This window comes from Thermobia domestica, chromosome 9 (assembly GCF_964235325.1).
Source record: "Thermobia domestica chromosome 9, izTheDome1.hap1.1, whole genome shotgun sequence".
NCBI classification, from domain to species: Eukaryota; Metazoa; Arthropoda; class Insecta; order Zygentoma; family Lepismatidae; genus Thermobia; species Thermobia domestica.
Window position 1 is genome coordinate 42,774,830 of NC_137462.1, and position 11,908 is coordinate 42,786,737.

Below are 11,908 nucleotides of genomic sequence, written 5' to 3' on the forward strand. Positions count from 1 at the left end.
AGGAATCCATTTCTCATCAAGTAAAAAGATCTAGATGTGAGTTCCCAACATAGCAGACGATCGATTGAATAGCCTCTTTCACGTGCTATATCTACAAGCTGCAAGGCGTCAATGGTTTCCTTCTGAACATCAACTGACTTCTTTGGATCTGAATGAAACATTGTTCTTCATCCGGTGTAAGGGTGAAAGCAGTATCTTTGTTTTCTCAACAAAAACATATTTCCTAAATTCCTGGTATTGCTTCTCTCCTATATCAACACATTCTAGCTTAAATTTCTTTTCTTCTTCAGTGAAACGACGACCTGTGATGATGCTCTGAATTCCATCATCGGATAAGGCAAACGGGTTGCCCCTTTCAGCGGCGATGAAATTCACAGATCTTGTCACTAGTTATTCATCATGAGCTGTTTGTGTTTTTGAAAACTCGTGGTGCGTCACGCATTCATCATAGAATTGCATCCGACATAAAGTACGAAAAATATTTCATTGCAGTCTTTTCATGTTGAACGAGATTTCTTAGCTCTACAAATTCTTTTCTCCGGGTTATTGCAATGATTCCACTGGGGCATTTTGCATGCTTGTTGTACACCTGCTCTAATGCCTGATCCATAGCGACACTACTGAAATGTCTTAGTTTGCTGCACAACGAAATGCCCTCCTAAAAAGTCTTCATACAAATTTGGATGCTCTTCAGCTAGTTTAAGACAGTCTTCAAAGTGAGTACTTCCCCACCTCATGTAATGTATCTTTCCAAAGCAAAAAAAAAAAAAAAATAATAATGGCAGCCTCTGCGGAAAGCGGACACATGCAGTTCCCAATTACCTTCCATGTCGCTAGTCGGAATTTTCAAGTTGAAAATCATAATCTTTGAACACTCTTTTCAACTTTCCTACTATAAAACTATGTAAAGAAGTTTCTACATTCCTCACTTTATCAGCAACATCTGGAATACGTACTTGTGATGAGTAAACTAACTGCGATTTGTTTTTTTTTTTCCTTAGGATAGACAAACATTATTTCTTCACCAAAATGATTTATCAATAGCTTTTTAAGCATCTTGTTTGTCACATATTCAGTAGATTTGCATTCTTCATTCATGAAGGAGCACAGCTGAGAAAGTTCAAATCCTTTGGCGGGAAACGAAATCGTCTCAAGAAGTTTCTTAAATGCTTCTGAAACAACAGGATTCACATCTTTTTCCTGGTTGTTGGTAGGCCTAGTGTATTTTAACAAATACGTGCTCATGCATTGGCGATGGTACACGATATCACTGGCAAAGACACTATCTTCGTCTGTTAAAGTCCTTGTCCTTGAGAACACATCTTCTTGAAAGTATCGAGATGCTGCGAGAAATTGAGCAGCTCTGTCTCTTTCACAAATCCTGTACATTTTTTTTTGTCAGTTTTGTTTGATACCTGATCACACACAACGCAACGTTCCCTTATGGAAGTATTCTTCTGATTGCGCAAAACTCGATCTTTATCGTAGTTACCACTGTCACCAACAACACAAACATTTTCCACAAATCCTATTCGTTCTTCTATTCGTTCGCTTTTAATACGTAGGGTCTATAACACTCAATGTGATAGTAAATTTCACTCAACTCCACTTTATCTAACAGGACATCCTGGAGCTTCCGCGAAGAATGTGAAATGTTTTCTCTACCACTGTCGGTCCCATAAACTCTTTTCCCTTGTCTGGATCTTGCACAAAATACATACTGGATTCGCATTGTTTTCTGTTTTCGATATCTTTTTGATAGGAGATCGCACTACAATTGTTCATTCCATTTCAAATGATGTAGAAAAAATTATCAGAAACGATACAAAACAGAAGAAGGTATTATAAGCAACCAATTCACTGTAATTCAATAATACATATGCAAGCAAGTGACGTAACTCTAAATAAAATCTATATATACTACTGTCCGCAAAGGGTTAAAGTTTGAAACAAAACTAAAAGAGAACACATATCATCTCGATCACGTCACCAACCCATAATTAGTCCATCAACACTACATAAATTATCCGAAAAGAAAAATGCCGTATACGCAACTTTCTCCAACAGATCCTATGTATGCTACCAACTAATTCGCTGTGTCTTCTTTGTTTCTTAACCGATCTTAATGATTTACGTGTCAAATGAAAGATATTTTAATACCCTTTTAAGTTAAAAAATGTGTTTTTCGATCATTTCAGTTGGTTACTTGTTATGTTTAAAAATATGAGTTATACCCATCATAAAAATGCAAATTTTAATATACAATTATTTTAATAGGTGTTTATTTCAATGATTAGTCAAACACTTTAGATAATTTATTATAGTCTGTTACCTTCTGCGTCATTTAGTTTTTAAATCATGAAGATTGGATTATTAGTTTAGGAGATATGTGATTTTTTCACAAACGTTGCACTTTGCCTGGTCGGCCATATTGGCGGCCATATTGGGAGAAATTGCGCACTATCCCGATCACGTGACCAACCCATAAATAGTCCACTACTACCATACAAACTATTCCAAAAGAGAAATGCCGTATACGCAACTTTTCCAACAGGTTCTATGTATGGCCCCAAGACTAGTAGTATCTCTGTTCTATGTCAAGGAAATGTACTATTGTGAAAAAAATTGCATTAGCGCCTGTAGTCTACATATCATTAGTACATTCACTAATAAGCTTAATAGATAGGCCTACATTGTGCTATAAATGAGAAACTGAAATCGTTAGTGATAATTTTATTGTGTTTAATAGTAACTGCTACTTCTTTAAAATTATCGAAACAGATGAACAAAAATATATTAATCCTTAAATGACAATTTTGGATTGGGAAAATTAAATTTATTCTTTTTATACTTTAAATACAGGAAATTTCTTTAAGTCCTTTTTCACTCTCAATAAATGTATAAAATTCCTTGCAAGTAAATTTCAAATTTTCCCTGATATAGTTCCTGTCATCTCTTTAAAATTATCTAAACAGATGAACAAAATATATTAATCGTTGATAGATAGTGAAGGTGACAATTTTGGAGTTACAGGATGAAAGTTACTTTCCAAATCTACTTGGAACTAAATATAAATTTAAAAAAAACAGTGATAAAGGAGCTGGTAAGAAGTTTGTACCGGTCACGGGCTTTAATCAAAATAACAGCAATATTTCCGGACAGGCCGGTGTAAAAATGGCCAGTTGGCAACCCTATCTTTCTTCTAATAGTTAAGGTAGGGTCGTCCCGGAATCGAGATGTATGTAACGGCGTCCCGAAAATATTTCTTGGGACGCTTAAATGTCCCGGGTTTCAGCGAAGAAAAAAGCAAGGTAACATTAAAGTTTGCTTTTTTTTTTTTTTTTTTTTTTTACAGAATTAGGCATATATTCAACTTCTGAATATGGCAACTGAGAATGGCAAAAGTGGGGGGGGGGAACTTGAATACATAAAACATGGATGTAATAAAATTTACGATTTAAGTACTTTGACATTGAATGAAGCATTCGTTTCATTGGGGCAAGGACAAAAGGTTTTACTGCCCAATCTTATTGTTGTGTTTAGTTCTCTGTTTCAATCTGCATCTTGGTCAGTGTTGCCACAGTCCTAGCTCTGAAGTGGGCTGAAAAATAGTACCAAATTGAAACAAAAAGGGCTGAATTCATTATTTTATACTAGTGTAATACATGGATCTATAACACGAAACTAAAAGAGGTAAAGTTCTAGAACACTCCCCCGCTCTTCCAAGAATCAAAATCAATAAACTACTCTTTTTAAAAATTACTTTCTAAAATATCCAAATAAACGGATCCCGAATAACCGTGGAAGGAGATGAAACTTTTCTCGCACGTAGGAAGTATAACAGAGGTCGCAAATTGAAAGGGAAAACAGTTATCATGTTCGGTATGTATTGTAAGGAAATCAAACCTCATATATATTGTAAGCAAACTTGTCACCAAATGTAACAAGTATTTGTTAAATGGTGCTGAATTGGGTAGAATCGTACCAACTTTTTCACAAAAGGGGCTTAAAATGCCAGCGTGGTACCAACGGGCCGATGAATGACAAAAAGGGCTGAATTTGGTACAATTGTACCAAGTGTGGCAACACTGATCTTGCTTCTGGAAATAACAGAAATAAAGTAAAAATTCAACGAAACAAGTTCTTTGAAGATAACAAACGCCGCCAGAACACACTGCAAATCAATTAACCGTTCTTAAAAAAAAAAAAAAATAACGAACAGACCAAACGTGTGAAAGGAAACATCATCCCTTGAGTGAGCTAAAAACAGACTCTGAAAGCCACAAAACATAACAGATCGTGAGAAATTAAACAAAAAATTCTTACGAGGGGGAGGGAGTAACGCATCAGCTTACGTTTGCGTAACTAGGGAGGAGAAGGTCTGCTAAAATGACTAAAAATGAAATTACGTAATACTTTAACAACTCTATCTATGGACGAAAGTAAATTAAAATATAACACTTCTTTTCATTTTAAGCATTTCAAAGATTCTCGTAATTTTGTAGCGTCTCGGATTTTCATTTTTGAAATATGGCAACCCTACCAATAGTGCAAGAAGGCTTCTGAAACAGCACGTCTCGAAACCTACGCAAACATATGCGAAGAATGAGTCAGGAGGATGAACGCTAACGCGGGGTTACATGAGAACACGGTTTGTTAATTAGAACAATTAGGTTGGGCAAAAAAAGAAATTAACTTTCTTTAAAAAACAAAAATCTTTCGATTTAAGACTTTTATTTTCGAAAAGAAAAAATAAACAGAAAAGGCAAACGTTTTAATGCATGTGTATAGATACCCTATGCCGTAAGTGTCGATGTACCACCGATGGGCAACTAGGGATATCTCGCCAAAAATTGGCGGCCCTGCAGCGACGATCCGTGGTGGCCCACTTCCGTTTTGAAAATTATACCATCAGCGGCCCATCTGCGGCAGAGGCGCGACGTAACGCCAATGAACCACAAAATTGTTCTCCTAAAATACGTTAAATCGCCTATATGCGTGATTTGTTTAAATTAACGTGAGTCTAAGAAAGATTCTTTAAAAAAGTAATAATAATAATAATAATAATAATAATAATAATAATAATAATAATAATAATAATAATAATAATAATAATAATAATAATAACAATAACCTGGGCTGAGAGAGAAACACCAACTTCATGATTACTAGCCTCGTCTTCTACCGACTTCGCCACGGAGGCGACGAAGAAACCAGCACTTGTAGAGTAATAAATCGTTGAAGTTTTTCTAATTTGAATAATCAAATTGCTCCTTTAACCGTGTATATTATATGATAATCGTTTGTGTTCAGATAAACTGCATTCGCCATGTAATTTTATAAGAAAACGACATGTGTCTATTTATTTCATAGTTCTCCCATATTCACTTTCCAATGATCGGTGACAGTTGCCATCTAAATTCATACAATTATATGCACTCATTTCAACATTTTTTACTTCATGATGTAAAAGCAGGAGTTACTCTTGACCCCCGGAGCTCACTTTAGGAACAATACGCCAGGAAAAAATAATATACCATAATAACGGCATGCACCTGACTGGCGATAGATCGTGTTGGCCCCTTTGCGATTCTCCGCGACGAATCGAAGGAGCGGGGACCAAAATGAAGTCCTCTCTGCTACGCGGTGGTAACTTCAACACCCCGACTCTAGATATATGTTTCGACTCGACGAAACCTTACTACTAGTGGCACACTAGCGGCAGTCCTTCGACGCGTCGCTATATGGACGATCGACATTTACCGCCAAGTGAGCCTCTAGGTGTTGGAGACGTTTACGGCATGGGATATTCTAGGGGAAAGAGCGCATATATATTTTGGGAGGGCTCAGTCCTCCCCCTGAACATGCCTGAATTCAACAGTGATTTCAATTCTGTTCATAAGAGCCATTGGACACAAGAAAAACCTCATTTGCCTAGTTCATCTAGTCGCATGCACTTTGGTATTCTACGTCTCTTCTGCCTATACTAACTATAATAATGATCTCACCGTCCAATCCAGGTACCCTGGCTAACCATGGAAATATTTTACTACGTCTCTTAGGCTAGTTTTAGACGGAAGCATTTATCATAGCAAATGTGCTGCCAAAAATCTCGTATAATATTCTATGGCATCAAGAGTATACAGTGCTTATACACGGTAGCATTTTGATAAGCATCTTGTCGTGACGTAGCAAATAAATCATTGGTGACAGTGGTCGAAGTGAGACGGTATGCGGTGGTATGCCATACCGCCTCTGGTTTTTCAGTGATAAAGGCATGCCGTCTCTGGTTTTTCAATGATTAAAACATACCGTCACTGGGAAGTAGATGCTAAATATCTTTAATAAATTCATTGTTAGGCTAGTTTTAGCCCGAAGCATTTATCGTAGCATTTCTCGTAGCAGATGTGCTACCAAAAATTTCATATAATATTCTATGGCATAAAAAGTATATGGTGCTTTGAAACGGTAGCATTTTGATAAGTATCTGTCGTGACGTAAAAACAAATCACTGGAGAAGAGCGCAATTATGGCTCCGAAATTAAGCGTGAGGTAGCTAAAGCTATAGTATCTAATTGTAACAGCAGTTCTCGCCGGTCATATTAAAAAACGAAAATCACAAAGAAATATGTGGACAAAGAGCATTCCTACTCCAACTCATTTTTCTTTACTACAATTCAATTTCCCATACAAAACAAAGAGCATGGATATTTGGCACAAAATCTTTCGCTTCTTTTTAACACACCACGGCGCTGCAATCGGACCAGAAATGCTGGGGAAAATGCTACGAAATAGAGCAGGTTCTATCGACAAGAAATGCCATAGGATATGCCATGGCATGGGAAATGCTATAGCATTTGCTACTTTACACGGTAGGATATTGATGATGCGATTTTTGCTATGAGAAATGCTACGATAAATGCTTCCGTCTAAAACTAGCCTTATACACAGTAATTATGTATCTGAGAGCATGAAGTGCGTAAGTTCAATTTCTGCGAAAATGAGTTAAAACCAGTTTTGTATATCTTTCAGAGGTCTGCAACGAATTGCTGGTTGTATTTTGTTCTATACGGGTTAATGACATAATTAACCGAGTATCGTATATATTGCAGTATGCCCAATATGTATTTAGTTCTTAAGCAAGTGTTTTTTGTTGTTTTCTGGAAAACAAGCTTTTGTGACTTACGCAGTTCATGCTCTCAGGTACAGAATTGACGAATAGCTTTGCACGTAAAAATATTTTATTTATTATGTAGAAATAATTTCTAAATTGACAACACCAAATTTTTGTTATCTTTTTCCTACTTTTTGTTTTCAAATTAGGTGTCTTCAAAGATCACCTAGTTTATATTTTGATGTGTAATACTGAACTGTTTCTTTGTTAGGTACGTATGTGTCTTCTTGCCTTAATGCATACAAATGCCATGTTTTGAGCATGGGCGGATTTAGGGGTCGTCTGCTATGGGGAGCGGACATCCGGGGGTTTGGAATACCCCACAGTCAAGTGGGGGGACTTTAAGTTTTTCAGCAGGAAATTGTTACTATCCTCATTCGGTTTTTAAAAATTTCCTGTATAATTCTCTATAATATAGAATAAGGAGATATTTTTTAAAATATTTTTTTCAGAAAGTTGTTGGCGGGGATCAAAGTATCTGCATATCCCTCCTCCCCCGTTACTAGAGAGAAGCTGTCCAATGGTTTTCAGTCACTGTGTAAATAGAAATGCAATATTTTAGGCAACATATCCTCACTGCATTTCAACATTTAGATAAGCGGTATGTCGAGTCAAAATCGTAATAAAACATACCGCCTCTGCTATTTTTCTACTTCGAACACTGACTGGAGTAGAGCGCAATTATGGCTCTGAAACCAAAACCAAGGATGTTATAAAAAGAGGATCTGCCCATACGTATCTTCATCATATGAACTCAATGAAGCCACAAAACAACCGAGCATCGTCTGAGCCGTCACGTCTGATTGGCTACTCTCGTTTCCGCCATGATTGTTGGCTCGAAACATTGCGATCTTAGTGGCGCGGAGTGGGCAGACTGGGTGTGGCGAAGCTGTGACGTATGGCTTCACAATTTTGTTGTATGGGCAGATCCTCTATTTTATAACATCCTTGTCTGAAAATAAAGCGTGAGGTAGCTAAACCTGTAGTGGTTGTAATAACAATTCTCGACGGTTATATTAAAAAACGAGAACCACAAAGAAGTAAGTGGGCAAAGAGCATCCCTACTCTAACTTATTTTTCTTTACTAGAATTCAATTTCCCACACAAAACAGAGCATGGATATTTGACACAAAATCAAAATCTTTCGCTTCCTTTTAACACACCACGGCGCTGTAATCGGACCAGAAATGCTACGAAATAGAGCAGGTTCTATCGACAAGAAATGCCGTAGGATATGCCCTGGCTTGGAAAATGCTATAGCCAGGGATTTATTTGTAGCCAGGGAAGCCTGGGAGTTTCCCCCCTTCTAAGTTTTGACTTCCCTGTCTCTAGATTTAATTCAGTCTTCCCAGCCTGGGAAGATATTTTCCCCCTTTCTTAGGCTATGCAATCTGTTTTTATAAAATCTTTGACCACGAAAAGTCTATTACACACAAGAAATGTTCACATGTCGATGTGTGAACAAAGGGATACGGAAGAAATATAGGTTTCAATGGCAAATGCAGAAGACAGGTGGAAAATTGTGAATTAAATTCGTGTTAAAAAGACAACTACGATATTTAGGACTACCTACCAAAATCGTCTATCGTTTACGGTGCTCCCACGTCTTATTAAATTGCAAGAAATAAATTTAATGGACCTCGGACAAGTTCTTTACTCGTATGTTACATGTGCAAATATTATTGACTTTTAGCTACACAAATGAAAGCAAACTGGCCGAGTACCTTGCGCGTTCCGTTGAACCCTTCGAGCTAATGGTGGATGAATCCTCCACTGTGTCTCATAAATCTGTTCTCATTGTGTATTTCCGTACTGTAGTTAATCGCGTATGTATCAATACAATTTTAGGATTATTTGAGTTACAGGCAATAACAGGCAGAGAGGTTTGTGACTCCGTGATTATGTGAACGTATGAATCTTTCCAAAACGATATTACGGGAAAGACTTATGGCAGTTTGTCTGAGAGCGCCAGTAACATGCAACGCGAAATAAATGATACTGTCTCTTTACTGCAGTGAAAATTAGAAACCAATTTACTCGTGTTTTACTACATGAGTCAGAAGATGGAACTGGTTGTTCACAACGTTGTTAATACGGTTTCAGATATGGTTCATTTTCAAAACTTTGTAGAGCGCAGTGACGTAGGGAAGGGGGGCAGAGAGGCCGGGCCCCCCAAAGAGGTCCGACAATGTACTTTCGTACTTTGATGTTTTTAATTTTTTTATATATTTTTATGTTTATATATTTTTTGTTTGTAATTTTTCTATATATACCTATAACAGCATTAGCCCCCCCCCCAAACACACATCCTGGCTACGCTACAAGAGCGATTACACGGTGTTTACCCATTGTCCCCGTAGAACACGAGAAATCGAATTAATATCAGAAGAACTAGGTATTCTCTTCTATAATATTAATACAGTTTTTGATATACGGTGATTACGCTCTTCTTACCGTTCAGTAGAAGCATTGTGGAAATCCTACCCTGCGCTGGTGGAACACTTTCGAGAAGGTTCTACAAATTGGCACAGAAGTTTTGAGCAGCGTGTAATATTTGCGGGCCTGCAAAATTTCACTAAGTGGAATTTTGTTTATGAAATGTCCATGATCCGAGATATGCTGGAACCTCTAGATGTCCTTAGCCTGTTTCTACAAGAAAGGTCAGCATCCCTTGTACTGTACAGGCAATAAGCAAAATTGAAACAACTGTACGTGTACTGGAAGCGTTTCAAGATAAGGATGGCATGCTCATGGAAAAATTACGTCAGTTTGAAGAAACTGGTCAGTTTTGTGGAGTACCACTTGTAAAACCCTTAGACGGTTCTCTTGAGAAATACCAGCAAATAAGATTGCAATTCTGTCAGGGTCTAGCAGATAACATACGGTCTTGCTTTCCTAATTAAACGTTCAGTAGGGTCGAGGTTTTGCTACAATGCAAGTGGCCAGAAGAATTGTCTGAAAGAATGTTATACGGCGACAAAGAACTAATGGAAATTTAAAAAATAAAATAAAATTTTCCTCTGATAATATAGCCAAAATTCTGCAGTATTCCGAGAGAACTCCTAATATTGGACAAAATCTACAAAATCTTAACATGAAATCATTGTTGTTCTAGTTTCTTCTGCATACTGTGAGAGAGGCTATTCCAGCTTAAACTTACAGCACACTGACGCTAGAAACCGTTTATCTGAAAAGAAAAAAAGAAAAGAAAAGAATCTACCAGACATTACGAGACTTCTTTCAATGCAGAAAAGTATGTTATCAGCTAAAAAGTGGACATCATGCTGCTACCGACAAATCAACTGGGAAAAAGCCGGTATCCGATTTAAACCAATCTCCTATTGCTTCACTATTCTAAAGTGAGGTACAGTGTGACAGTACTATTAATTCGACTGGTAGGCTACTAAAACTTATTTATGATATGAAGAATGACATTTAGTACCGTCTTTTCCCTTCTATTTAATAAAATTAGATTCAAGTGTATGTGCACCTATCACTGTTCTGCAAAAAGTAAACTCTTAACTATTTTAGTATTTATTGTTCGGGCGATGAATTTCGTCTTCATTTAATAAGAATGGACTAAAGAATTACTTGTCATAACAAAACAGTTTTACGTAGGAGTGTGATACTTGTTATGACAAGTTATGCAGGTCGCAATGAAACTATAGGGCTTTTGCTGGATGCTGCCCACTTGTCTTCAGCAGTAGGACGAAAAGTAGAAGGCAAGTAACAAATGTGATATCATCTATCTAACCAAATTTTATCTAACGTCCCCACAATATTTATCATAAAATTATTAAAAAAAAAAAATTAAAAAAATATGAACTTGGGGACTCCCTGAAACTAGTATCATAATTTCAAAGTAGATAGGTTTAAAAATAACGTTGTCCCAACCTGACTTTATAGCTGTTCTATTATACGGAACACAATCTTTCATAAATATTCCCCCCTTCTACAAAATCCACAAATAAATCACTGGCTATAGCATTTGCTACTTTACACGGTAGGATATCGATGATGATATGTTTTTCGCTACGAGGAATGCTGCGATAAATGTTTCCGTCTAAAACTAGTCTTAGCCCATGTGTATTCACTAAGCCCGCGCATAATTTCTGTACTGATAGAGAGCAAAATGAGAGCAAAACCCTCACAAAGAAAAACGAAAAAAAGAAAAAGACGAGAAAAGAAAAGAAATCGATGTTCGTTGTGTAAATATTGGGTGGGTGCTGTTTTGTTCATCGCACCTTTGTTCAGGAATTCTAACACCGCCAATGATCCCTGTTATTTCTTATTTTCGGAAGTTAAAATTACATTTGAATGAGGCATATTTTTACAAGTATAATAATAATAATAATAATAATAATAATAATAATAATAATAATAATAATAATAATAATAATAATAAATAATAATAATAATAATAATAATAATAATAATAATAATAATAATAATAATCCTTTTGCGAAGTGTTCTTACAGCTATATTTGCATTTATTCTGAGGGATCTTTAATTCCTAACCTCTCAACACATAGCATTTTAACTTGCAAGAACAGGACGCGCATGAATCGCGAGGGAACAGGAGGGGCAAGAAGTTTAAAATTCGCAGATTACATTTTGGGCGCCAGCAGTTTTTAAAGTTACAAAATAAGTAAAGGTGGTACCCGTGGTAATACCCAACGAATTGCCAGTTCCAGGAACAAACTAACGATTCCAATAGGCAGGGGTGCCCACAAG